This window comes from Crocodylus siamensis, chromosome 3 (assembly GCF_052110815.1).
Source record: "Crocodylus siamensis isolate JL-2025a chromosome 3, ASM5211081v1, whole genome shotgun sequence".
NCBI lineage: Eukaryota > Metazoa > Chordata > Crocodylia > Crocodylidae > Crocodylus > Crocodylus siamensis.
In genome coordinates, this window is record NC_143397.1 from 131,556,529 (window position 1) to 131,580,361 (window position 23,833).

The window sequence follows — 23,833 nt, forward strand, 5'->3', positions numbered from 1 at the left end:
GAACTATCCTTGAAAGTGCTTATTGAAGGGTGTAAGTCAGGTAGCCATGCAGAAATCAAGTTTGGTAAGAGAAGAGATGGAGCTGAAAGATTAATACAAAATAGGAAACTTTGTGCTTTCATTGGTTCTCCTTCCCACCCCTCCAAACCAGGCCCTAAACTGAACAAAAGTTATGGATGCTGTCTCCAGAGAGAAAGTGTGGTTCAGTATTTAAAATGGAGAATGGGAAGAGAAAGTTGTAGGTTCTGTGGACAGCTCAGCTACTGACCTGGCAACATGGCCTGGGGCAGCTCATCCCCTTGATGTGTGCAGATGGTTTATCTGTATATAGGAGTAGGTATAACAACAACCAAAACTGCAGTACATCCTTTATCAAAGTATGCAGAAATGCTCCACAAATGTGAATGGTCAGTATGTCTGTAGGACAAACAGGTGGCATTCCACTGGTGTGAATGGCTGAACAGTATGGCAAACTTGGTCCTAGCCCCTTTTTTCCAGAATGTGAAATCCTGGGGAAGCTTTCAAAGGGAAGGGAAGAAATTTTCCTTCTAGGCCAGAGGTGGCCACCCTGCAGCGCAAGTGCTACAAGTGGCACAGGGAACCTCTCTGCATGGTACATGACCGATCATGGAGGGGACAGGTGGCACAGGGCAGGAAGCAGAAGGCAGCAGGAGATCAATAGAGGAGGGAGATTGGAGTGGCACGTGGAGCAGATGTGAGGCTAATTTGTGACACACATGGGAAAAAGGTTGGCCCTGACTGCTCTAGGCCATAAAGCAGTGTCAGTGTCATTCTGCAGCCGCAGTTGTACTACTTAGACAGCTGTATTTATGATGGCCATAATACACTTTCTACTGGAAGGAGGACAAGAAGACCTAGTGCTGTCTACATTAACTTTCCATAAGAACTGACAGAGTTGGGCAGTAGGTTGCTAATTCTACTATAACATGCTCCTTTATGGATGTTTTCAGGTAATGACAGTTAGGGTTAGGTGTCTGTCTTGAAGTGATAGATACCTATTGCCCCCGTTACCCCTAGTTTGAAAATATACCTATATGCTCCAACTAAAATGTGATACTTTAAAAATAAAGGATCAGTTGTTCAGGTTGGTAAAAACCAGCAACAGAAGCAGAAGTTTAAATCGATTCTGGTAATCTGGAAGAGAAAGTCAGCATGTCTGAATGAGGGGGGAATCTAGCATGCCCAAGAAGAGGAAAAATAATTTGAATTCCATGGAAAACTCCTTGCTTAAATTCCTTGTATTCCTGAAACACCTCACTGCCTGGATAAAATTGCCCATTGATAAGATTCCTCCCCTTGCTCTCTCCCCCTGTTCCCAGTAACAGTTGGCAAATGAGCTGGTGTGGAACTTCATTATGACCCAGAAAGCACAAGACCAAGCCAGCTGAGACTCTTCGCCTTGGGCACTGAGAAGCAAAACAAGCAAAAGGGCATTTTAGCAAATTAGTGAAATGACACACATGGTGGGTTGACAAGTTCTAGACTGGATCCTGCCAAAATTTGCTCACTGTTTTCTGCCTTATTCAAGGAAACGGCTCCCTTGAATTTCTAGGGATCACTTTGGAGTAATTTTCTTCCTTCTCTTTTTACTTGTGGGGGGCAGGGAATCGAGTTTGAAAGATTAGACTCTGCATTGTTCGCTCTTGACTGTTTTTGAACGTTGATCTTGGATACAATATTGGAGAGGGGAAAACCTGAAGCTAATATTAACCACTGTCAACCTTATTCACAGTTGGAGACTTTATCTTGGTGTGTATTTGCACACAATCTTGGCTTTAAGTACAATCACGTTTCCTCTCTCTTTTTATTAATCCACGGAGAGTGCTCATTTAAAAATGTAGCAATACAGTGAAAGTGTATTCATGAGGGTGGAACAATAGGAAGTGCTGACTGCTTCATTTGCTATCATCTTTTGAGAGCTCATGGATAAATTCAGGAAATTTGTAATGTTGTCAATACTGTTGAAGTGGTGCTGTTTAAAGAAAGCTAAACTCACACAGGATCCCGTCTCCACAGCCATTCAAAAAACTACATTCTCTTCAAGAGCTGTTGTGTATTTAATACAAACTGGTATGGGATAATTGAGGGATCACTTTGAATAAACCATTGTTGCCATGTTGTCATCTATTAATCAATTCAGTAACCCAGATATACAAACCCCATGTATACACTTTCTTCAAGCACACCAATTTTGGCATGCTCAACAGATACAAAACTAACAGATGATATAGACACCTCTATTGGGCATTATATGATGCAAGGGCTAATTTAACAATAACTGTCTAGATCTGTAATGTGCCTTGTATTGTATTATGTACATTTCATAGAGAAACAGCAGCTTAACAGTGACGGAGTACTGCTATTAATTAGACACACACACGCATATCCATTCCCCATAATCAGTAGGGCTGTGTGAAGCTTCGGTCAGAGATTCAGCCTGATTTCAGTGGCTGAATCTCCAAATCAAATCAGGAGACCCTTTAATCTCTCCGAATCAAATCGGAACCCTCCGAATCAATTTGCGGAAATTCGGTAATTCGAACATAGACACAGCTTTATATGTTTGGGTTTTTTTCCTACATATCTCAGAGTACCACGCGGCTTGTGAATGCTACTCTGCTGGGATGGATGACGCATCTCATAGGAGCATGGTGGGGTCCGCGGTGTGCTCGGCAGCATACCTGGAAGTGGACCAGAAGCACTTCTGGTCCTCTGCCAGGGAGTGTGCAGGGCCCCCCCCCCATGTCCCCATGGCTCGGCAATTGGTGCCTTCTGGGTCTGGGGGAGCACCTGGGATCCCCCTGTAGGCAATTGCTAAGCTGGGAGCGGTGGGGGGAGGGGGTCAGCAAGCTTTCTGGCAGACCCAGAAGTGGACCAGAAGTACTTCCAGTCCACTTAAGCATTCATTGCCAAACATACAGGGCCCCCTCCCCCATGCTCCTGTGGGATGCCCCATCCACCCCAGTATTGCAGCAATCGCAAGCTGAGCCTAGTACCTTGAGGTATGTAGAAAAAACATTTAAAGCTGTATGTATTGCCAAATTGCTGATTCTCCAAATCAGCATCTAATCTTCAAATTCGGATTCGGCTGAATCAAATTGGGGACAGTAATACGAATCGAATCACTGTCCCAGATTTGGGCCAAATCTGAATTGAATAGGGCCCGTTTTGCATACCCCTAATACTTGGGTACATCTCTGGGAGCCTAAATTTCCACAGTCTTGCTATTTTTGGAGGGTCTTTGGTAATTATTAACCTGGGTGAAATGCAAGTGAGCAGTAATGCAGTCTTTATTCAGTGCATCAGTCATTTTCACTAAAGACACAGGCCCAGGTGGTATAAATTACTGTATTTACTCAAATATAAGATAACCCCCCTCAGTAATTGGAACCTATATGTAGAAAATTAATAACTTTGTTTATAATTATAACAGTTGAGTTATAATTATGACAGTGAGTTTGTTTATAATTATAATAGAATCTAAATATTGGAGGTTAGCCTTGAATTTGTACCCCTCCCACTGCTACAGCAGGGGATTTAAATCTAGGGGGCTGAGTGGCCTCCTTGCCCTCTGCCCCAACCCCCTGAACTTCTTCACCTTCTTCTCCCCCCACTTTACTGTCAGACTCCACTTTCCCTGAGCACATGCAAGTAAAGAACAAACTTGAAAACACTGACTTATAGGAATTTGTCTATATACAAACTGTTATGAGTACCCATAGACTTAGTTCATCCCGAATCAAAGCATTTTTTTTTTTAAAGTTACTTCCAGTTTTAGCATGGGTACTCCATAAACACGCTTTTAAGCAACACTTTTGAACCTACTTCTATATAGCAGGAACTTATGCATTTCATTTTGTTCTTTAATATATATTTTATACCCCCTCCCTTTACTGTCCTAGTTTATAACTGACACTACCTACTTGACAGTCCATAACATACATCTACAATTAACAATCATCATCCCCATTATAGTAACTGCAACTGCATACCCACATGCCCATCTCCTTTAACCTTTACAATCATGCAAAGCAACCTCCATGCTCTCTGCGTTTCCCTCCTCTTTCCATCCCCTTGTATTTCTTTCTCCAGTCCTTAGTCTGTTGCCCTTTGTTGTCCTCGTCACTCACCCCCACTTCATTGCTATTGTCATCCTCTTCATATGATCCCCACACTTCCCTGATGTACAGACAGCTCCAGAGGAGGTGATCAATTGTCAATCAGAGGAGCTTACCCGGGATTGAGGTAAGACTAACTGGCCTGTAATTTCCCGGGTCCTCTTTTTTTCCCTTTTTGAAGATAGGGACCACACTGGCCCTCTTCCAGTCCTCCGGCACCTCGCCAGAGCACCACGAGTGCTCATAGAGCCGCGCCAGGGGTCCCGCAATGACCTCGGCCAGTTCCTGTAGAACCCTAGGGTGAAGATCGTCCGGACCAGCGGACTTGAACACGTCCAGCCTCTCCAGAAGTACCCTAACTAACTCCTCGCTAACCCCTGGCCCAGGCGTGTCTCTCCCGGGGCCCGAGGGGGGCCCAGCAGGGAGGTGGCTGAACTGGTCCCTACTTAGGAAGACAGAGGCAAAGAAATCGTTAAATATGTTAGCTTTATCATCTGGCGTGATGACTAAGTTGCCCATCGTGTCCTGCAGGGGCCCCACATTACCCGGGACCCTCATTTTACCCCCTATGTATTTGAAGAAGGACTTCTTATTGTCCTTAATCCGGGAAGCTAGTCCTATCTCCATCTCTGCCTTGGCCCTCCTGACTGCCCCCCTACATCCTCGGGCGACTGTAACATAGTCCTTCTTGGTGATGACCCCATCTCTCCATTGGGTATATGCCTCCCTTTTAGCAAGGAGACATTCCCGGATGCTCTTAGTGAGCCATGGGGGTTTATGTGCCCTCCTGCTCCCTTTGAGCCTTGTTGGGATTACCTCCCTTTGGGCATGGAGGATCGTCTCCTTAAGGAGCAACCACTCACCTTCGACATCTGATTCCCTTCCCCTCTGGGTCCTCAGCGCTTCCCCAACGATCCTCCTTAGCTTGTTGAAGTCAGCCCTCCTAAAGTCTAGGGCTGTTGCCTTGCTGCAGCCCTTTGCCACCTTACGCTGGATGGTGAATTCCAGCAAGCGATGATCACTGTCTCCCAGGTGGTCCATCACCCGCAGCCCCCTCACCAGGTCATCACCCGTGGCCAGCACCAGGTCCAACAAGGCGTCTCCCCTGGTGGGACTGTGCACCTCCTGGGTTAGATGGAGGTCCTGCACTCTGGCTAAGAACCGATGTGAGTGATCAGACTTGGCTGACTGCTCCTCCCAGCAGATGTCTGGGAAGTTCAGGTCCCCCATGATGACCACATCCTTAGCCCTCACTGCCTCTGTGAGCTGACCTAAGAATTCCTGGTCAAGCTCTTCTCCCTGGTTGGGAGGTCTATAGTAGACTCCCACCGTTAAGTCTCTCTCCCCTGGACTGCCTTTTACTCTAACCCAGAGCACCTCGGAGTGCCCCCCCTCTACCCCCTTGCTAATTAACGAGGAAGTATATTCCTCCTTGATGTAGAGTGCTACTCCTCCACCTTTCCTTCCTATCCTGTCCCTCCTGTACAGCCTATAGCCCTTGACACTCACCGCCCAGTCATGCGATGAGTCCCACCACGTTTCTGTGATCCCTACTATGTCAGGGCTGGTGACAGCTAGGAGGAGGGCGAGTTCCTCCTGCTTCTTCCCCATACTTCGAGCCTCTGGGCCAGATCTGTGACTTGGCAGCCGGGACAGATTCCAAAATAGTTTGCTTCATGAAGTACTTTGTAGGGGACCTGCTTTAATATTGTTGGTTGTACACACTACTCAACACATGCCTGTGGACCATGGACCCGCCATGGTTCTGCAGAGTCCTGGGCCACCTTTGGGACACACAAAATTATGCAAAAGACCACAACAAATAACTGTAAGATGCAGGAGGTGGTAAGGGCAAAAGATAAGCTGTCACTTATGAACGTATTATCCAGCAACAGCTGCCAGGGAATTAATCTTCCAAAAGGACCTGCAAAAGGAGCACAGGGACTTGGACTGGCACATAACCTACTACTCCCTGTGTGGGCACTGAGATATAGAGGGGCAGACTCACTCACTGGGCTGCTCCAGGCAAACCTACCAGGGCAGGAGAAAACAATTGATCACCTCCTCTGGAGCTGTCTGTACATCAGGGAAGTGTGGTGGAGAATAAATTAATTTCTCCAAATGGTGACAGTAGTCAAAATACTGACCAGAGAAGTGGCGCTGCTTGGACACCTAAGCAAGGAGCAAGAGACCCTGACAGCCTGCTTTGACCAGCTCACATCCTGCTTCAGAAATGCCCTAAGGAAGACTAGGAACCTGCTTATATATAAGCACATGAATCTGTCAGTTAAGGACTTCATCAGAATGGGAGTCCTCTTGCAGTACAGCTACAGCTGTATTACGAGACGACAGAAGGAAATGGAAAGATGATTGTGAAAGACACATGGAAGAGGAAAGAATGGCATGGATTGTTCAAGAATGGGACCCCCAAGAGAAAACGCCAACAACGGTTATGGGGCCTGCTACAAACTGGTCAGGGGGGATCAGCAGGTATTGGGGGAGTCCCTGTTCCCCCGTGCGCTCCCAGGAGTGACCAGGAATAACGGTCACAAGCTGGCGGAGGGTAAGTTTAGATTAGATATTAGGAGGCGCTACTTCACAGTCAGGGCGGCTAGGGCCTGGAACCGGCTTCCAGGGGAAGTGGTGCAGGCTCCTAGCCTGGGGATTTTTAAAAGGAAGTTAGATGAGCACCTTGCCGGGGTCATCTGACCCCGGTGCTCTTTCCTGCCAAGGCAGGGGGTCGGACTAGATGATCTACCTAGGTCCCTTCCGACTCTAGCTACTATGAAACTATGAAACTATGACATATGGGCAGGACATATGGCATTCCTTGGTCACTGGTCTGTTTTGTTTTGTACAGTGTGGTCCTTGCAACCTTCTCCCATCTGCAGCCACAGAGGATGCACATGGATCTTTGACTTCTATAGGTGATTTACTCCGAGTGTGTGTGGGGGAAACTAGTGCAGTGTATATTATAGAAGCATCCAGTAGCACTGGTTTACAGAAGCAACAATGCTCTCATGAGTGCCATGTACACCCCTCCTCCTCCACTGACAGGTGGTGCATGTTCCACAGCCCCAATCTCTGTCTAACTTTGGCTTTAGTCCTTTCCCATGGTTTTTGTCTACGTGGCTTTGAGTCAAATTCTACCCCAAAGTTCTGCACCTTATCATGGGGGACACAGACCCCCAGGGCTGACAACTCCCTGATTTCCTTCAGTACTAGGCAGGTGCTCTTGCCCATGGTGGCAGGGGCAAAAATCAACACTCTGTATACCTGGGTATGTTGTAACACTTTTCACTGGTCACAGCACCCTTGTCTCTGCCTTGCTTCCCCTGGAGATCTGCACTCTGCTGATCCTGGGATCTCACCTGAGCTGCTGGGCCAGCAGTCCCAACACACAGATGAACAGGACTGCAGAGAGTGGGCAGTCCTACTGGACACCTGACTTCATCGTGATTGGGGTGGTCAGGAACCCATTCATCATCTGCTCAAACCAGGTACTGCATCCTTATCCAGGTGACAATGGTGTGTGGAGGACCGCTATCATCTTCAGTGTCTCGAACAGGAACTGGTGAGACATTCACTTGTAAGCCTTCTCCAGGTCAAAGTTCAACATGGTGATGTTCTGCCCTTTCTCTTGTTGGTACCACAGCGTGTCCCACAGCTACAGCAGGGCTCCATGGATCTGTCACCCTGAGCCTGTGGATGCCTGGTCCTCATGGATCACCGTACTTATAATAGACTTAAAGCCCTCGGCAAAAACTTTCGGCCATTGGTTTATAGTTGAAGTTCAGGAACACTGAGTTTCCAGTTCTTCAACTCTGCCCTCATCCCCTTCTTGGAAAGAAGGATTATGAGGGCCTGATCCATCCTGGCCTCAAGGTGGCCCTCCTGCAGTCATTTCTTATATACATCCACCAGGTCTGGCCCCAGCTGGCCCCAGAAGGTAATGCAGAACTCCTTCTGCTCCAGAAGTCTTAATGTTCTTGAAGCTCTGGAGACTTTTGGTGATCTCCTCCAATGGCCATTTCAACTTCTGGCTCTCATTTCCCTCCCCTCCTTCCCCCCAACAAAGGGCCCCAGGTCCTCTGCCCATGCCATGCACAGTTCCTGGTAGAAGGCCACTGTTGTTTCCAGCATAGAATCATAGACAGTTAGGGTTGGAAGGGGCTCTAGGAGGTCATTTACTCCAAAACTCTGCTCAAAGCAGGACCATTCCCAACTAGATCATCCCAACCAAGGCTTTGTCTAGCCAGGTCTTAACAACCTCCCAGGATAGAGATTCCCTAACCTCTCTGGGTAGCCTGTTCCAGTTCTCCTGCATCCCTTTGTTCAACCACTGGCTCACTCCTGCTCCATCTATCAAGCTAGACATGGCCTCCCTTGGACTCACAGATATTAGGGGCTGGAAGGGACCTTATGAGATCATTGAGTCCAGCCCCCCTTCCATGGACAGCAAGTCAGCTGGGATCAAGTGATCCCAGCAAGAAAAATATCCAGATTTTTTTGAAAGAGTCCAGAGTAGGTGCTTGTACCACATCTGGGGGGGGAGTCTGTTCCAGAACCTGGACACTTGCACCATAAAGAGAGTTTTTCTTGAATCTAGTCTAAATCGGCTTTCCTGGAGTTTTATGGCCATTGAGATCTTGTCATCCCTTAGGGAGCTCTCGTGAACAGCTGTTCTCCCAGGTCCTGATGAACCCCTCTTATATAACTGTAGGCTGCCACCAAGTCCCCCCCGAGTCTTCTTTTCCAGACTGAAGAGTCCCAAATTCCTCAGTCTCTCCTCATACATCCTACCTTCTTGGTTTTCTTTAACCTGCTAAAGTAGGCAAATCCCTTGCCTCCCCCTCTCCCCTGCAGGGGGTGGGGCCAGGAAGATCTTCCTGGTCTGTTGACTGTACCAGGTCCTGATCCAGGTCTTGACCTCCTACATGGCCTTCCTCGCATCCTATCCCCAAGTCAGCTGCTTGCGTAGGCTCTGCAACCTACAGGTTAGGTAACCCTAGGTGCTTCCTCTGCATCCAGGCTCATCTTCTGCCAGTCTGTTAGAAAAAGTCTCTTGTTTTCTCTTTAACACTGGCCTACCACTCCATATGGTTCTGGTATCTGGCTCTGAGGGTCCTCCACCCTGCATAGTGCTGTATGAACTCCCATTGAATTTTTTCATCACCCAGGAGAATCACATTCTACATGCCCCTGCACTTCTTGGTTCTGCCTCAATCTGTGATATTAGTTTAAAGCCAAAAGGCTCATGATTTAATATTTCATTGGGCTAGGCCCCAACACAGTCTATGTCATTTCTAGCCATGGTGACCCTACAGCTCAGCACTGCTCAGTATATGTGTGTGTTCAAATACCTCCTCCCCTATATATGCAGAACCCAGATGCTAATTAGCCCCCCATTCATGATGAACTGGGTATTCTCATCATGAGTCCTGGAATCCTTCAAAACTTATATGCAGATAAGTTACAGAGCAATCTGGTCTGGTTCCACCTTATGGAGGGTGGGGTCACACTAATCATATGTAACAGGCTGAGAGAAGGGGTAACAGGGATTCTGGGAAAACTGTCTGAGGCCCCATTTGATGATGAAGTTTGACAGACACTTAAGGCCTGTAAAGAAACAGGAATCATTGGAAATGAGAAAGAAGCGCACAGCTCGGCTGTGGAAATTAAGTGTAAGTCAAAATGTATGTAGTGTAGTGGCTCACCATGCCTTGAAAGAGTCAGTGCTGCAGGGACTGCATGCAGTACCATACATCTTATACAGATAAACTGTAGGGACCTGATTTTTCTGCTTTTGGTTAAGGTCAAATGTCGCATTTTGGCATCAAGGGGGAGGGTGTTGGAGCTGGCTCTGAACCCCTTGGTGCCGCCCTAGTGTTGTAGTGTCTCTATGTGCCGTGCCAGTTCACTTTGAGGGGAGTAGCAGTTCATTTTTAAGGGCCCCCCCATACTCTACCTCCCCCCCCAAATTCTTATCCATATATTTGCCCAGTGTGGGCCATCTGTTTTATAGTCATGCTTGGTATTGGATGCATTTAATTAACTTCATAGTTGGTTTCTATTACTAAGCACATGCTGCTTTTGGCAGGAGTTTAATGGTAAACAATGTATTTAATGAGGTTTCCTTTTATGTGAATGTAAAATGAGGGGCTTTTTTCCCTATGCTGATTGGGGGGGTGGGAAATCTCATCTTGTATTTGAGCAAATATAGTAACAGATCCACTGGAGAATGAGAACCTACTACAACTTTTTAATGATATTTATGCACCAGAGGTCCAAATCTCATATGAGACTGAAAAAAAATTTGAGTTGAGAAAAACTGTCCAAAATTGTGACTGCATATTTCATTTTCTGGTCAAAAGATTCTGGCAAAAATCAGAATGAGCAAATGTCTATCAGCTTGACAACAGAATACAATCAAAATAAAATGCAGTGAGATGATCACGTTCAGTTAATAAGCTTAATATTCTGAGTCAGGAATTGACTTACTGATAGTTCAGTACAGTATAATTTATTCTTACAAGCTGTCCTTCATACCAAAGTACACCTGTGCTTGACAGCTGATTAGAATGTTTACATGCCAATACATTATCACAATAGTTAGCATTTGTACAAGTGATAAGCAGGATTTGAAGATAACAGGATGAGTTTAGGAAGAATAATCAAGTATGGAGCTATTAGGCCATCAAGAAGAATCTTTCATTGTTTTATTGAGGACAAAATTAGGAGTCACCTCCATGGAGAAGAGATCTGCAATGTGATTCAGTGTCTGGGGCAGGGAGGTAGGGAGAAGCCAGTAAGCCAGATGCTAAGGGCCACATGGGAGCTACAGCCTCTTCCCACTACAAAGAGATAAGTAGCAGGATTGGAGCGAAGAATGTATTTGGGGAGAATGACACCATGATATTCTATAGTAGAGGCCAGAAATATATCTGGCTTAGTCTGCCTTCATCAGTCTTTGGCTGAAAAGTATCAGTATTCAGTCCTTCTGTTAAAACTGTCAACAACAGAAAATAATGCAAAATGACATTTTTATTTTGAGGATAATGGAGAGGTGATTACAATTTCCAAAGTATAAAAGCTAGGTAATAAACTGAAGATGCAAAGCTGTAGGCAGCATCCCATACTATGCCTTATGCCAGGATGCCCTACTGTCTTTGAAGGGCTAGACCTGCTAATTTACAAATGGATTGCATTTGTAAATGCAAATGGATTGCATTTATTTGGTAAAGTTCAGCTCTGTAAAAATGCCTTCCATAAACACATGGGGCCTTTGCCCATATTTGGTTTGAGCTCAGTCAAGTGTATGGGGTGTGTATCAAATATTTTTGCCTTTCTGTCTTCTGGCAGAATATTGCTTCACTGGGATGAATTCTAGCACGCTTCTGGGAGCATTGTTTACCGAGAGACTTTATACTGAGGTGGAGGGAAGAAAATATAGATAAGAGAGAATTACTTTGCTGTAACTGCTGCCATCTCTTGAGATTGTTGCTATCTATTGGGTCTGCATACTTGAGCCTGGGAGCACATGCGGGAGAGGGAGAGAACAGTAGGAATTCCCCGGAACCAAAGTTCTGAGCTACTGGAATCAGCCACAAGACAAACAGCAAGCAGCTCAAACCATGTTTCCTGATGTGCCTGGTCTGCTTAGTTCCTGTCCTAGCATGAGGCAGGAGTTCTTTGGAAAAGAATGTCAACTAAGAATAAGAGATTATCAGAAAGCTACAGAACACGCCGCTCAGGAATCGGAGTGGCTGACTGCTGATTTCTTAAGGTAATGGTTGCAAGGGGGGCAACAGTTTCAATAAATATTTCTTTGTCCTGAGAGATCCCATCTTGAGAACGTTGCATTCTTAGAAATGTGTGCTTCAAGGATGTCTCTCCAAAAAGAATTCACTGTGCCCAAAAGCAAGAATGATCAACATTTTTAAATGCACAATGAAAATAAATAAATCAGACATTTTATTTTAATGTATTTATAAGAATCAAATTCAATCAAAAGAAAGGGGACTGAAGGGACATCTATACATCAATAAAATTACAGTAAAGTAGATAAAGCTTTATAATTGTTAACACTAGTAAGCAGAGAAGTCCCTTTCCTTTAAAGAATGCATACGTAATTGTCTGGAAGTTACCCGGACTAGGAGGCTCCGGGAGGCCCCTTTGCCCCAGACGCAGGGGGCGGAGCGAATGCTTACCCGATCCAGGTACCCGGACGAGGCAGCGTGGTTAAAAGACAGCCCGGGATCAGACCCGGACCGGGGAGCAGTGGGACCGGAAGTGCCGGGACGGACGCTAGCGACCGGCAAAGGAGAGGAGGTGCAGATCCACGCCACCCAGTGCAGAGCGGCGGGACCGGAGCTGCCAGGATGAACGGCAGCTGCCGGCAAGGGAGCGGAGGGGCGGATGCATGCCACCCAGCGCGGAGCAGTGGGACCGGAGCTGCCAGGACAGATGCCAGCCGCCGGCAAGGGAGCGGAGGGGCGGATACACGCCACCCAGCGTGGAGCCCAGATGTTTTGGAGCAGCAGTAAGGCGACGCAGGGATGCATGGCAAGGAGGCTGGGATCCAGCAGTGAGTCGGGTGACTGGGGCGTGCAGGAGCCGCAGGATCCGGTGGGTGAAGGGTGGAGCAGAACCCCAGTGCCTGCTAGGGCGTATGGACTCCCGGCGGTGGCCCCGCTATATGAGAGCAGAGGAAGGGCGCAGAACCCTTCCCCTGGAGAGGCTACAGGGATAGGAGCAGACCAAGTGGAGGAGATGGGCGGAACTTCATATACGAAGGCCAGAAGCGTCAGGGACACTATTCCTCAACACTTCTGGTGACTTGGGACTGAGATTGCTTGAAAGAGCGATAAGGAAGCTCAACCCGGAGGACCGGGCGAGGGTGTAGGGGTGGAGAAGCCCTCAGCTAGCTCACGGACCACCAGTCTCAATTTCGGACATTTCTGCACGTGCCACACAGAAACCCAACTGAACCAGGAAAACATCAAAGTCATGGCAGGCGAGCGTGGCTCACACAGTTTGGGAGAGAGAAGGGACTGGCTATAAAAAGAACGGACACTTGAACCGAACAGCCAGGCGAGCGATAGGCTTGTTCACAGTAATAACGTTTGTAACTATTTGGAGAGATTGGGTGGGTACTTCAAAGCACTGGGACAGATCCATATACTTCTCTTTCCTGGCATGGGTTTGGACATGTCTTTCAAGTTCAAAGCCAACCTGTAACAATATTGATTCGATCAAACAGCCATTTAGATGTGGTCATTTTCAAGATAAAAGAATACACTGGAATGTGCTGACTTAGAAAAGGGGAGAGAAGGGACACTTTCCTCTACTCTAGATATCAGAGGACTTTATGGAAAACAGCTTCATCATCATGAGCATGTTTGCATAGGATAGTGGTGGCTGGATTGGTAGTATGTAATGGAAGCAGAGACAGAGAGGAACTATGCTCACTGATCAGAATCCCATTGTGCCTGGCAGTGGACAAACACAGAAGGATGAAACAGTCCCTGCCTCAAAGCGTTCACTAACTGCCTGAAATGAAATGGTTGCTGCTATAGGAAGGAGTTCAAAAGGCATCCATGGCAGATACATCCTTGAAGAACCTGATAGCTGATGGATTGGGCACAGGAATTTGCAACTCCATCATCCCACGGTTACAATAAGATAATAAAACAAATAAAGATAAAAAACTTTCACCTCAAAAGAAGCTTCAGTTTAATTAGGATTGTGTTCATATCCTGTAACATGGAAACTTTATAATGAGTTTCATCATTTGATGACAAAAAAAAAAGCCACAGGAAAATTACACTAGGCCTAAAATATTCACAAGATGGGAAACTTTCTTTATCCTAGGTTCTGTGAGATGATGGAGGCAGGTTTTGATAGGGGCATATCTATATGTATATGATATATATGTTTTTGCAGCAGGGCACCAATGTTTGCCTGCTTGTATGTCCTTTTCAAGGAGTGAGCAGGACTTGAGACTTCTGCTTGGCATGCTACACTTTCAGTAGTCACTGACAGAGAGAGGGGATATTTGCATTCACTCACATTTGAAAACTTAGTTCTATGTATTATTTTCTATAGCATTTTTAACACACTCATCTTTTTTGCTTTAAGTTTTCCCACATCCTGAGCAGGTACCAGCGTTGGCATGCTGCATTTGTAGTAAATCCTCAGACAATTCTATAGCTTCATAACCCATCATTGCACAGGCATTCTGATTCGTCTTGCATTATCTTGTAATTAACTTAATTCACTTCTGTTTGCATTGTGGGTGCCCAGTTATGTGGTGTTGGAAGACATCAGCAGTGATTCATTACACATATTTTGTACAAACAAAATCATTTAGCATCAGCAGTAAACTGCACCTGGTTAGGCTAGTCTAAATTGATGGAGCATCTGCTATAGGCCATAGCAGAGATGCAGATACTAGGCTACAAAGACAACTGATATGATATTGTATGGCAATGATGTTCCTTCTGCACTTTGTTTGCATCACTGGCTTCCTATTAGTTGCAGTGGGCACTGGTCATACAGGCTAAAGGAACACTTATACTTCAAAAATATTTGGGTGGGAAGGCCAGCTTTGCAGTGGATTCATCAGACCTTTGCCCACTACTGTCTAACCTTTCCTTCATGTTTGGCGATTCACATATTTGTTTTTCCAGCTTTGTTCTGACCTTGGTTAAGCCTGACAGTGGCTGGTTCAGCTTTGAATAGACAGTATGTAATTAGCACCAAGAATTATACTGATGATCAATAGAGCTAAACAGGTAGCAAGGATAAATTATAGTTCTGACTACAAGTACTTAAAAAAAGAAGACGACCAGAATTCCCTGTAAAATAGAAAGTTTATCAAGGCTGACTACAATAGTCTTAATGAAATAAAGGCAGAAGTCAGGGTAGGGTAGCATTTTAGGGCCTTATTATATGGGACACTTAGTACTTATTAAATTTGCATGGTTTTAAGTTAGAACATGTCCAGAGAAGTGGCACAGTAATGTTTACTATGCTCTCTGACATGCACAGTTCACTGATTGATACTGGCAGCCCTCATACTGCTCTGGTGTCTTGAATTGGCTCTGGTGCAGTGTCTGGGCTGATTGATAGTCTCAGTCCCAGCCACAGGAACCTCTGGGGTTCTGGGCACACAGCTTTCATATTGATCCTGGAAAAAACTGACAAGTGAAAGATCCAGGTTCTGTCTTCCTGACATCTGGCTTTCCTCATCCCATGTGGATGCTTCGTACAGCAGAGGGGTCATGGCGGCATGAGGTCTGCAAATTGCCCACATGATCTCCATGGAGCAGTCCAACAATAGATGAACATGTGTTACTTGAATACAATCTGGAGATGCTCTTCACATGAAAAGTTGTAACTTTGCTATGAATTGAGTAGTCTTAGCATGTGTTTTACTGCTTGAACACACAATCACTCATGTTTTAAGTGCATTTAACATGTGCTAAGTGTAATATGCAGCAAGGCCGAGACTAAGTGGTTCAGAGAGACATATGTTTGCCTTCTGCCTGATGCTATTCATGCAATAAAGGGGGAAAAGCAGCAACAGTATGAACACAATGCTTTTGAATGTACATGGGTACTTGTAATGTTCATATTAAGAAATAACGTACAAGTATATTAAAGAAAAAGATAGGATCTGATCCTATAAAGCACCGTTCTTTAAGTCAATTTGCAAGAGGCTGTTCATACTCAGCTCCCTACTAAAGTCAGTGAGATTGAGAGTATTTAGCACCTCATAGAGTTGGACCTCTAAAGACTTAGCTACATCAAGCATAAGTATGGCTTCATTATGACAGATAGTAGTGTGGGTTCACTGGCAGCCCGGCTTGATGGCTTGAGTCGGATGGCTCAGGCTGACTGGTGGGGACATTTCCCTTCTCCACCAATCAGGAGAAGGCAGGAGGAAGGATTGCCCAGGGGCGAGGTGAAGAAGAGGACCTGAGGGGTAAGTAACAGCTCAGGATTTCCCACTGGTCTGTTTCCAATCTGGGGGCGGAGACTCCAGCAGAGATAAAAGCTTATGTGCCCAGCACATGGGCAACTTTGACGAGGGATGATGGGGACGGGGCTGCAGAAGAGCTGACCAGCGGGGCAGAGCAGTTGCCCCAGAAGCACCCTGAAGACGCCTCCATCAAGGAGGAAGCGACAGGTGGCTTCTCCCAGCCTTGCCGTGGAAAAAGTTGCAGCACGGTTTCAAAGTTTCATAGCTGGTAGGGTCAGAAGGGACCTGAGCAGATCATCAAGTCCAAGCCGCTGCCACAGCAGGAAAGGATGCTGGGGTCAAATGATTATCTAGCCCCCTTTTGAAGACCCCGCAGGGTAGGGGTGAGCACCACTTCCCTTGGAAGTTGATTACAGATCCTAGCTGCCCTGACTGCAAAGTAGTGCTTCTTGATATCTAGCCCAAATCTACTCTCAGTCAACTTATGGGCGTTATTCCTTGTTACTCCCTGTAGTCCTCAGGGGAACAGGGACTCTCCCATTGCCTGCTGGTCTCCCTTGGCCAGTTTAGAGATGGCCACGAGATCCCCCCTCAGCCTTCTTTTGTGGAGTCTGAACAGGTTCAGGTCCTGTAGCTTCTCCTCGAAGGGCCTGCCCTGCTGCCCCCTGATTATGCGAGTGGCCCTCCTCTGGACCCTCTCCATGTTGTGCACATCCCTCCTGAAGTGTGGTGCCCAGACCTGGATGCACTGAGGGTCTGGAAAGTGGATGGGACTTTGGCAGCTGCATGAGGCAGCACTGGTCCCCAACCTTGCATGAGGCAGGAGACCTCAGTGCACAGAGCAGTGCACAGGGCTGGTAAAGCTGAAGGGACCAGCATGACTGCATGAGGCAGCATGGGTCCCCATCCCTGCATGAGACAGGTGCCCCTTCAGAGGACAGAGTGGTGCATGGGACTGAGAGAACTGAGCAGAGATGATGGGATGCCACAGCTGCACGAGACAGCATGGGTCCCCATCCCTGCAGGTGCCCCTTGGGAGCACAGAGTGGTGCATGGGACTGAGAGAAGGCTGATAGGTCTGGTGGCTGCACAAGGCAGCTTGGGCATTCTGGCAGCAAACAGCAACTGGACAGGTCAACCACCGTAGCAAGAAAAGAAGCACCTGCAGCCAACCCACAGATAGAGACAAGCCTAGCCCACCAGAGCTGCTGGAAGTTGTGAGTCACCTGGGAAGCGCATTGCAGTTCCCAGGAGGGGAAGGGACTGGGATTTCCAGAGGAGGGGCCCTCCCCATTTCGGTGATTAAAGGGAAGCCCCATGGGACAGCGCCCTTTGTGTGGAGAGAGGAGTTAAGGGCCCTGTTTGTTAAGGGTGACTTCATAGTTACGGAGCCCCTCCTAGTTGTGTGACATAGGGGAGGGTGATTGTTTCCTTAAGGTAATGGGTTCTTTCCCCTGGTGGTATTTCTTGTTTGGGCACACTTGCTGTGCCATTGTTGTGTTCTGGTTCCTTGTACTGTTGGGATTTTTGCTGTAAACCTGTATTCCTACTGTTGTATTATGAGAGGACTGTAAGCTGCTTTATTTAGCCTGCTAGCGCAACCCCGACTCAGTACCTGAATTCATTGCATTGGTTATCTGTATGCATTGTATCTTCTTTGATGTAATCTCACTTGGGTACGTTCAATTATTGTTCCATCACTGCCGGGTTTTCATTTATTGATTTACTGCTTAACATGTGTTTTCTTCCTTTGCCTGCCACCTGGCAGGCCCTGCTGAGGGCAGGGGCTGCACACTAACCAGAAGGCCAAAGAGGGTCAAGGCCTGTGTTAATATAGTGCCTTCATCTGCCATAACCGGCTGAGATTGCCTGAGTTTAGGGTTAATAAGAGTTACTGTCTTTAAACCTGTAAATAGTTAAGTATCACTGGGTGTCCCTGGTCTCTGATCTGCTCTGTAGGGAAAGGAGGTGAGCTGGCCTGAAGCTAGACAGTTATGCTCCCACAGCATATACAACCCTGGTGACATCCTTTCAAGTGAAGAGGGGGTACCAGCTGCGTAGCACCTGGGCTACACTAGGAAATGACAGTTCATCCTAATACTGAACTTAGGTTATAACTAAGAAAGTTGCAAGAAAGAAAGAACTGATGGTGAAATGGTTGCCAGTAGTTGCTGCTGTTTTCTTGGTACTCATTTTAAGAAACAGCAAAAAGCTAACTGAGCAGAATTCAAGTAAGGAAGGTTTATAAATTACTCTGATGGCACCTTTTCCTTGGTAGTATTACAGCTGGTGCATTTGGGAGAAATTTCCAGTGTAGAAACAGTCTGTGGTCTCTCTTGAGTTGTCTACCCTAGGGCTTACAAGCATTTTCAAACCAATGTCCAAAACCATTTTCAGACATGTTTGTATATTAATTGATACACTTATTTTGAAGTGTGTATAGTTATCTTTCTTTTTCTCTAAGTTTTGCTGCCGCTACAAGCCATGGCAAAAGCTTTTGAGTCTGCTACGAAACCAAGCTAGATATATCTTATATCTTAACTAGAACTCTGGGTTCCAGCAGTCCTGACTTCTTCAGTGTCTCAAGCTGAGATTCAAACTCTGCAACTCCAGCCCAGAATCAGTCTCTCAGAATCAAAGCATGGCTAGAAACCTGCTGAAATAAATCAGAAAGTGCAGCGGACTTCGGAACAAGCCCTTAAGCAGATTCGTTTGTACAGTGCACTCATTTGCATTCTATCCTTTATTTGCTAATTGTGGTCCTTCTTTGATTAAATAACAGACTACAAGGCTTAGTTCCATTTTGGTTTTATTATGTGACAAATGTGTTCTTTTCACAGCCATTAAAAGAGAGAGAGAGAACGGGGATGAGTACAACAGTAATTTTGTTGTCATTAAATGGGTAGAATTATAGCAAATAGAAACTCAAAGAAGTGAGACAATTTAGTTGGAATAACTTCAAGCGTCCTTTGAAATTCCTCCATTATCCTTCCCCCAGCAGATAGTAAAGATATTTTCTCTTGTTGGCAAAGTTTTTAATGTGAGGACAGAGGCAACTGACTCATGTTCTTCCCTAGAAAAAGAGACTTTATTATTACCTCAGAACCTGCTAAAGAAATCCCCTATCTGGATTCTTTGCCACAGCTATTGTTGCAAAATCTAAGGAGACAGGTAGGTTCCTGTTCCTTATTGGACCTTAGACCTTACATGCTCAACATGCTTAAAAATAATAAGAGAGGTGCATGGTGTTGGAGAATTAAAAATACTACATGCAGGCCCTAATCCCAGAGTTGTGTATCTGCTTAGCTTTACCCATGTAAGTAGCCTCAAGGATTTCATCAGGAATGCTACTGAATGTGAAGCTCATTAGATGTGTAGTTTTACTTCACAGAATCAGCAATTAAGGTCCTGATCCTGAAAGCTGTGCTACTCAGTTGAACTGCTTGTGCTTACACACACAGATCTGCTGATGTCAGTAGGTATCTATACAGACCTCTTATCATCCAACCCAGCACATGGCCCCATGAATCCATATCACTTTGGGGGTGCCATCTCTCCTCCCATCGGGCACGCAGTGAACAGCATGCTCTGTAGTACAATTTTGACTGCAGAATTCAAATTCCACTAGAAAAACTTTGAGCAAATTTATACCAAAAAACTCATCAATGGCAGCAGAATCCCCCTTTCTGCTAGTAGAGCTGCACCTGAGTGGAAGAAGGCTTCTGTTGTCTGCTGGTAGCTGGCAGAGGGACTTTGTAGGCATTAGAATCGTAGTGCAGTGGGGCTGGAAGGGCCCTCCGGAGGTCATTTAGTCTAACCCCCTGCCTGGGGTGGGATCATCCCTATCCAAACTGTCCTGTGCATTCTGTAATCTAAACTCTTTGTACGACTACCATAGACCCTGAGATAACACAAGCCATAACACCCTTGCTTGCCACAGGTTAAGCAGGGGAACCACAACAGCCACGTCCTGCTTCTATAAAAGGTTGTTAATATACATTTGAGAGCTCAGAATGCAAAAACTGCCACAAGCAATATGAAAATCATAGCCAGGAGCACAGAGATAACTTAGATTTGAAGGGCTCACTTAGGTCAGCAGTGCTCAGACTCTGGTCTGTAAGCCTGTAGAGCCAGCCAAGTCATTTGGCTCCACACGTGTCTGGAAGTTTGGTGGTGGGGCACAGTGGCAATTAACACTGCTACCACTTCCCTGCCTCCAAATTTCCAAGCCCTATGGCAAGATGACATGGCACTGCATGCTGGATTGGGCCAGCGTGCAGGTCTGAGGTAGCAGACCCAACCTAGCATATACAGGGCTGGGGCCAGTGCTTCAGCCAGATCTGGAGTGTACAGAATCAGGACTAGGACTGAGACAGAAGACTTCATCTGGCCTGTGCTGCGGCAGGGCCAGGGGCAATGGACCAATGTAGCATGCACAAGGCTGGGGTTGGGCCCTGGGCATGGGCCTGATCCAGTCCACAGGGCTGGGGCCACACGCCAGATCATGTGTGCTGTGTGCTGGCTCTGTTCTTGACTGAGATCAGGGATCAACTTGGTACCAGGTGCGGCTGGTGAGCTCAGATTGGTGAGGCAGGTGGAGCGTCCCATGGGAGCAGGGAGGGGAGGTTGCAGCTGGCTGGCAGTGGAGGGGCGGGGGTTGTAGCCTCCCCGCTACAGGTTGGACACCCCCCACACCATTCCTGGCTGGCTGCAAACTGCACCATGCTCCTGGGTGGCTGGAAATTCCCCTCCCCATCCCCACTCCCATGGGATACTCCACCCGCCCCACCAGTCTGAGTTCACCGGCCGCACCTGCCTGGTACACTGGATCTGGGCCATAGACCAATCCCACACTACTCATACAGCCCACAGCCCAGAAAGGTTGGGCACCACTGACTTGGGTGAATGCCTGGATCTAACATGACTAAGAATAGATTTCAGAGTACTGTACTTGATTTTAAGCAACAATAGGTTAAATGAAAAATTAAATGGTCTTGTATTAGTATAGTGGAATAACACTGTTTATAATCAGGAATAAAAACATCAACCTGACAAGAAGCAAAATCATTAAGTCACTTCCCCATTGCCCATAAGAAATTAGTCAATAAAGTCATAATGCAAGTTTTATAAAATAAATGTGTAACCAATGTAAATTGTATCCTAGTTCCTCCTACTTCTATTTCTGTCTTTGTATATTTCCATGTGCTCACTGAGAGTAGGGTCTGACAATATGGAGATGAGAAGGGGCTGCAGGGGGAAGAAGTGTGGGGGGGCAGAGGGCAAGGGGGCTAGTTGACCCCTTATATTTATTTTTTCCTTCTGTAGCAGTGGGAAAGAGACAAATTCAAGGAAAACCTCCAATAGTTAGATTGTATACCTGGAAATTTATAACAAATGTATACTTTTTCTTTATATAAAATCTTATTATTGGGGATTATCTTACATTCAGGGTCATATTATATTTGAGTAAATATGGTAAATCAACACACTGGATAGGAGATATTTTGGACATGGTCTGTCTGGATTTTGTGATAGGTGTGATTTGAAGCATTTTTTTTTTAATTTAAAAGCAATGCTTAGTAATTATATTAGTAATGACCCTTTCACAGCACTGGAATAGTGAAAAGTGACTGTACAGAGGTTAAGGATCTGGCCTTTGGTAGTTGTTTAGTTGTAGACTTTGTATGCAGAGTGTTTTCCCCCATCTTGTTAAGAGATTGTATGCAAAGGAAGCCATTTTCCAATGTGTAACTAGAGGCTTCATTTGTCCTACAAAATATAGAAATCATGGCACGTGTTGTAGAGTGCCACTTGTAGCGCTTAAACTATTTGCTTATACAGGTGCACGGAGCACTTTTTTAATGACGCTCTCAGGGTTCATTTGTGCTATTTAGTTTTGATAGGAGAGCTCAAGTTCCTGAGGCAGAGCTGTGAGGGTGCCTACAGTCACTGTGCCCCTGGGGTGACAAAACCCCTTAATTCCCAGTGATCTCAGTGGTGGCAGATGACAGAACAAGGAGCAATGGTCCCAAATTGTAGCAAGCCAGGTTTAGGTTGGATATTAGGAAAAACTCTCTCACTAGGAGGGTGGTGAAGCACTGAAATGGGTTACCTAGGAAGGTGGTGGAATCTCCATCCTTGGAGGTTTTTAAGGCCCGTCTCGACAAAGCCCTGGCTGGAATGATCTAGTTGGGGCTGGTCCTGCTTTGAGTAGAGGGTTGGACTAGATGACCTCCTGAGGTCCTTTCCAACCCTAATTTTCTATGATTTCTACAATTCTGCCAGCAGAGCAATGTACAAAAAACACATCATAGCTGTGTAAACTCCCCCTGCCCCTCCCTCCAAAAAAACTTTACTGTATGTAGGTTTATTGTGTTCTCAAGCACCCATGATGTGCATGCTAGGGATATGAAAGACTTCTTGATAAAAGCTCTGAAAACAATTGTGGCTAGGTAATTTGTCATTCTTTCACTAGACCTTATTCTGCTGAATAGGGTCAACATTTTCACAAAGCTGCAAATGATTTTAGCAGTGTGTCTCCCAGCAGTTCTAATGAGGTTTAAATAGCTAAAACCCCTTGGGATGCTTGTCAATAATAGTCTACCAATTGAAATGCTAATAATGATACTGACTTTAATTTAAAAAAAGAAAAACGTTTTGCTCCAAACCCACAGTTTCTGTCTTCATGCTCTTACAGCAGTTATAGGGCTTGCTTACATGGGTAACCCAGATGCAACAGGGCTGACTCACAGGCAGAAATACACACTCCTGCTTAGGTCATGAATTCATACATATGCTCATGTGTTTATACCACATATGATTACATTACAAGAGCCATCTCATTCAGCCAGTTCACTGAAAGAAGTCCAGTTTCAGCCAGCTTTCTCAGTCGCAGTTTAACTACTGAGGAATCTGGAGTTGACAGAGGTAGTTACTCTACATTGTGTTTTATGGAGTGATCTCAGGTCCTTGGAGCGAGTTAGTCATGGTCTGTGGCTGGAATTACTCCATAATGGGGGAAATATGAAGACAATATGTGCTGGGTGAGCCTTCAGTAGGAAGTGTTTGGGCGTGCTTTCGGTGCAAATGCAGAAGGAAGAGGTTGCAGGGGAACAGATGAGGAAACTTGAACTTGGACAGTCTGAGCTGGGCCCATTTCACCGTAGCAGCTTTCTCATTAATGCTTGAGGAAAATGTAGCACGACCCAATTGCCACAGCAGAGGCTTTCTAGGGAAAAGTATTTTCCCCTCAGCATCTTAATTCTCAGGCACAACTATATCTGAAATGGTTGTTTACCGTTATTGATGGTACATTATTTTTGTCAACTGGATAAGAAACTTGAGAGAGAGAATTGCTCTTGACCCTTTACTGTGTGAGAGAGCAAGGAAAATGATAATTGCTTATTTATTGTGGATTTTGCATACAGAGGTGAGAAACCTTGTTGTTGTTTTTGGTTTGTCTTAATCCCAAGAGCTATTTACATACCTCTGTGTAAAATATGCAAACATGCAACTCCCAGGTGAGCCAAGATTACCATGCCTTCTTCTTTAATGAGTGGTTTATCAAATTAAGATGGCACCCTTAAGTCAATAAATGTCCAAGTTCAAGTTTCATCATCATGAGGGCACAAACAGACCAGCTATGCAATGTGAGATTCTGTTAATATAGTCTACTCTATCTCTGCTTGCTCTTACAAAGACACAAACA